Source organism: Mesoplodon densirostris, chromosome 15 (assembly GCF_025265405.1).
Source record: "Mesoplodon densirostris isolate mMesDen1 chromosome 15, mMesDen1 primary haplotype, whole genome shotgun sequence".
Classification (NCBI taxonomy): Eukaryota; Metazoa; Chordata; class Mammalia; order Artiodactyla; family Ziphiidae; genus Mesoplodon; species Mesoplodon densirostris.
Genome location: NC_082675.1, coordinates 80,935,601 through 80,941,016, shown reverse-complemented (window position 1 = coordinate 80,941,016; position 5,416 = coordinate 80,935,601). Strand labels below are relative to the sequence as shown.

The 5,416-nt window shown below is 42.9% G+C and overlaps 1 pseudogene; it reads right to left on the bottom strand.

Annotated features, from left to right (window-relative positions):
* Window positions 1-2,945: 2,945 nt before the first annotated feature.
* On the bottom strand, window positions 2,946-4,154 carry LOC132503162 (importin subunit alpha-8-like; annotated as a pseudogene).
* Between the last annotated feature and the right edge of the window lie 1,262 nt (window positions 4,155-5,416).

Here is a 5,416-nt window from a genome sequence, read left to right as displayed (position 1 = left end):
TTTGGCAAAACATTAGTATCAAAGAAAAAATTCATCAATACTTTTAACCTTTTTGTTTTTTGCTTTTAAAACTTTATTTATTTTATTGAAGTATAGTTGATTTACAACGTTGTGTTAGTTTCTGGTGTACAGCAAAGTGATTCGGTTATACATGTGTATGTGTAACTACTTTTAATCTTTTTTGTTTTTTTGTGGTACGTGGGCCTCTCACTGTTGTGGCCTCTCCCGTTGTGGAGCACAGGCTCCGGACGCACAGGCTCTGGACGTGCTCACGGGCCCAGCCGCTCTGCGGCATGTGGGATCTTCCCGGACCAGGGCACGAATCCGTGTCCCCTGCATCTGCAGGCGGACTCTCAACCACTGCGCCACCAGGGAAGCCCTACTTTTAATCTTAATGAGCATATTTTGTCAATAAAATTTGAGGTATAGTAGTTACATAGAATTATACGTAATATAACTATGCATATATGTATATGCACAGTGAACACAATTTCAGGTAAACAGTGTAACAGTTGAAGATAACTAATAATTTGTATCTAAGCAATATCATAGATTTTGGTAAACACAACGTTAGAATCTGGCTAATAAACCAATACATCAATAGAAGTTAAATATATCATAAAGCTTTAATCAAGAGTACTTGGAGGGGGCTTCCCTGGTGGCGCAGTGGTTGAGAGTCCGCCTGCCGATGCAGGGGACACGGGTTCGTGCCCCGATCCCGGAAGATCCCACATGCCGCGGAGCGGCTGGGCCCGCGAGCCATGGCCGCGGAGCCTGTGTGTCCGGAGCCTGTGCTCCGCAACGGGAGAGGCCACAGCAGTGAGAGGCCCGCGTACAGCAAAAAAAAAAAAAAAAAAAAAAAAAAAAAAAGAGTACTTGGATTGGAAACAAACAGCAGTAGACTTTTACAAAAATCCATATGCACTCAAAGATCGGCTTGTTACTTCATCTTACCGCTGATGTTAATTAAGTGCCAATTACTCTTTATTCCCATTTAAACATAGACTTAATCAAATACTGATTTATGCCACTTGCAACCTCAATCAGGCACCCTTCTGACTGATTCATAAGAAGTGAACCAGGAACATAACAAAGGTTAAACATAACCAACCTCACATAGAAAGGACACAAGAAACAAGTGTGTCCTTAGCTTTATTATTAAAATTAACATTAATTTTTAATCTATTTAACTGACACCTAATTCATTGAAGTTAATCCAATAAAAGATGTAGCCATGGAAAAGTCTTTAATATACACATCAGAATGATGCAGTCAGTGACACCATCATTGCTTAAGACTAGGGTCATTCTTAAATTACTCTGATGCTGTATTATTTGAAAGTAGTGATAATTCATGTACACTACTTCTCTCCATGCACAATTATCTTCTCTCTGTGCACAGTTTATCTAGGAGAAAGTTAAAAAATTTAGCATAACATATTCTAATTATTAAGTTATTAAACTATCAGAAAAGAGCCTGAAGAACAGATTAGATCTGTTTACATTATCTGTATACTAATAAAAAGGTTCTCTATTTCATGGATGCTTCCATTATATCAAGAAATATTTACATATTTTTTAAAAAAGCATTTGCTTGATAAAATATATTTCATTCTTTCTCCCCAAAATTTTTCAATAGTCTCCAGAATCTCCCTTAACAAGATTTCTCTCACTAACCAGATACAAAATAACACTTCATTCCACCAAAAAGTATTGAATAAGCATCTGTAGATACGTTAAGTATAATATCTTTAAATTATCACATGATACTCAGGGGCTTTACTGTAGTATCCTAAAGTTGTTCCAAGGCTTCTGAGAGGAAAACCTGCCATGAATGAAACAGGATGGCAATTCTGTAACTTTATAATTTATGTGAAAACCTGATTTTGTTACGTTTAACAAAAGTTATGACAAATGGTTCAGTTCAACCTGTGAGGAACTGCCAGGTACCACCTCTCTTGATCTACACTTTTAAATCATTTTATCTTACAAAAGTAATGAGATGGACCTTGCTCTTTTATATTTTCTACCGGTTTCTGTTTTTTTTTTTTTTTAATAAGTCTCTACCTTGGCTCTGTCTCTTGGTGATGATTCCTCCCATAAACTAAAGGTGATGCATTTAAAACTTTCCTTTCCATTTCCTGGGAACTCCAGTGTGGGTTTTTCTTTCTAGGATTCCCCGGTTTGGGCAACTCCAGTGTGTGAAAACCTCAAGTTCATGCTTTTGCACAGCAGAAAATCACTGAAATAGTCATACTTTATAATGCCTCCCTCAATTTCAGGTACAGGTCTTTTGGGTTTGGGGGCAAGGGCCTGTATGTGTGGAAGTGTGTAGTTACAGTGATATATTTTTTTGATAGATGGGTGAAAGTTTCAACTTTATTAACATTCAGTTTAAAAAGCTTTACACCCATGATATAATAAGATACAGGAGTGCTGTTTCTTAAAGAAGTTACCTTTTGGGGTTCTTCTATGAAAAGACACAGGTTTCCTTCTCAGAAAGCTTTCTGCTGGGCTTCCCTGGTGGCGTAGTGGTTAAGAATCTGCTTGCCAATGCACTGTACACGGGTTTGAGCCCTGATCTGGGAAGATCCCACATGCCGCGGAGCAACTAAGCCCGTGCGCCACAACTACTGAGCCTGCGCTCTAGAGCCCACGAGCCACAACTACTGAGCCTGTGTGCTACAACTACTGAAGCCCGCACGCCCAGAGCCCGTGATCCACAATGAGAGAAGCCACCGCAATAAGAAGCCCGTGCACTGCAGCGAAGAGCAGCCCCCACTCGCCGCAACTAGAGAAAGCCCGCGCGCAGCAACGAAGACCCAACGCAGCCAAAAATAAATAAATAAATTTTAAAAAATAAATAAAATTGTCGTGAAAACAAGAAAGAAAGAAAGAAAGCTTCTCTGTTATCTGGAGGGTGTAACAGATGGTGTCCAGGATGTCTTACACGGTGAGCACATCCATCAGTGGCTCCAAGACCCCAGAGTGGACAGGCGGGATCAGCCAGTGCACAGCGCCCCTAGCTGTGAAGTTAGCCGTCATCCAGATAGCCTCCTTCTGGCCATTAAACTTTCCACTTTTCAGCAGAGCCACCAAGGGAGACATCATGCCACAAGCAACCAGCTGCTGGAGGAGCTGGTAGTGTCCTGGCTGCCTCCTCTCGATGGAGGACATGGGCCCTATCCATGCTGGGGGTCACGCTGAGCATGCCTGTGTCAATGCCACCTTGGTCTGTGGCCTGCTCCAGGGACGATGACCCCTCAGTGTGGAGAGAGGGGGTTAAGACATTGAGTTCTGAGCTGGACCAGACTGGGCGGGACCCCTGCATCCATCACGAGGCTGATGCACTTGCTGCAGCCCTTGCTGAGGTACGACAGGGCTCAGTGGGTGTCCGAGAGAACCTCGCTGTCCTGGAGGTGCAGGAGGTAGGAGAGGACGGGCCACATCTACTTCACTGCTTTTTCTGAGAGCAGGGGCTCCTGTTTCAGCACAGGTTGGACAAGGTCCATGTGATGTTCCGTAGCATTGAGACTGGTCTGGTTGATGACACCAGGGCCAGCAGGTGTGGGACGGCACTGCTCCAGATGATGTCTCAACTGTGGGCCGTCACCTGCTCTGTTACCAAGAGCCCCCCCTGCCTGTTCACACACAGTTACGAGAGGAAGGCAAGAGCTCAGTCAAGGGCTGGATGCCCCCGCCCTTCCCCAGTGGCTGGCTAGGGTCTGCTCCCAAGTCCCTGAAGCAAAATGGGTCAGAGCCCAGGCTGCCTCTAGCTACAAACAGTGGTGATGTCTTCAGGAACTCCACCAGCCTGGGAATGAGCCCCACTTCAACAATCAGTTTTAGAGGAGGGTTCTTTTCCTGGGACAGAATTTTCCTGGTCCCCTGGGCAGCCGAGAAATATAGGTCTGGATCTGAGGTATTCACACCATTGATTATTCATGGAAGGTGAGGCTGGTCAATTCGGTCAGCTTTTCAGATGCTGGGCTGGGGAGAGGTTGGTGATGTTCCTTCTCTTTAAGGCCTGCCCATCCTTCTCCACCTTCCAGAGCCCTAGGCTGACTGCCATCCTCTGTTGCCACCTTATAGATGCATATTTGCCTGGGCCATAAATTCTCTCAGCCTCTCTTCTGGAGCTTCTGAAGTTGGCATATTGACTAGAAGAAGTAAACCACCTGACAGGGAGCCACTGTGACTAATGAGATAGAAAGAAAGCAATATTCAAAGCCCAAAGCTAAGTTCCAATTCATAACTGAATAGAACACACAACTTGATATCACCTACAATGTTATTTAACTTTCTTTGGTGTCAGTTCTTTCATCTGTAGATTAGTAGTGGTAATACTTGACTTTTCTAAAATCCAAAGCTATTTTGAAAGAAGAAAATTATTAGTACATTAAAAAGCCTTTTAGGGCTTCCCTGGTGGCACAGTGGTTGAGAGTCCGCCTGCTGATGCAGGGGACGTGGGTTCGTGCCCCAGTCCAGGAAGATCCCACGTGCTGTGGAGTGGCTAGGCCCGTGAGCCATGGCCGCTGAGCCTGCACGTCCGGAGCCTGTGCTCTGCAACAGGAGAGGCCACAACAGTGAGAGGCCCGCGTACGGCAAAAAAAAAAAAAAAAAAAAAAAAAAAAGCCTTTTAAAATGTATAATTCTCATTAACATTCCTCAGGCAATGCAATGGTTTTTCATTATGATCCTGCCTTCTGTCAGCACAAGTTCTATGACCCAGATATGCTGGGGGTGAATCACCCTAGAAAAGAACAATGTGCACTTACAGTGATATTTCTGAGCTTCTCAGAAGTCTGTAAGGTGCTGTGCTTAGGGACTCTATTTACACTTGCAGTTATGTGTACACTTTCTCTCATTTCCCATAAAATAGTGACTAAGCACTTCTATTTATTAAGTAAAGTAATACGTAAATCTAACAGATAGTATCAATTTTCAAGAAGATTATCATTTACATTGTGAGACTATACTGGCAGTTATTACACAGCCAAGGATGTATTTCTACATTAGTGCAACGGATACATTAATAATGGCTCAGCTACTCCAGGTCAGCAATCACTCCTCCCTGTTTTCTCTAAGAACATCCATGTGTCATAATTCTACAATAGCTACGATTATGCCCCCTACTTGTTACTTGGACATCTGGTTAATATTAAGGGTATTTCAGAGCAAACAGAAGGAGCAAAAGGGAAAGAGTATGCACAGAAAAGTTTGTTAACAATTACAGCAGAAAAGTGGGCACTAGAGCTGAAGAAGAAGAGGAGAATGAATAATGGAAGAGTTTTAATTTGTTCTTATTTTTTATGTTGAGTTCAAGCATGTTTAAAAGAAAATGGACTATAAGTAGATAAACAACAAAGATGAATAATCACAGAATATAAAAAGGAAAGGGATGGGACCCTTTGTAC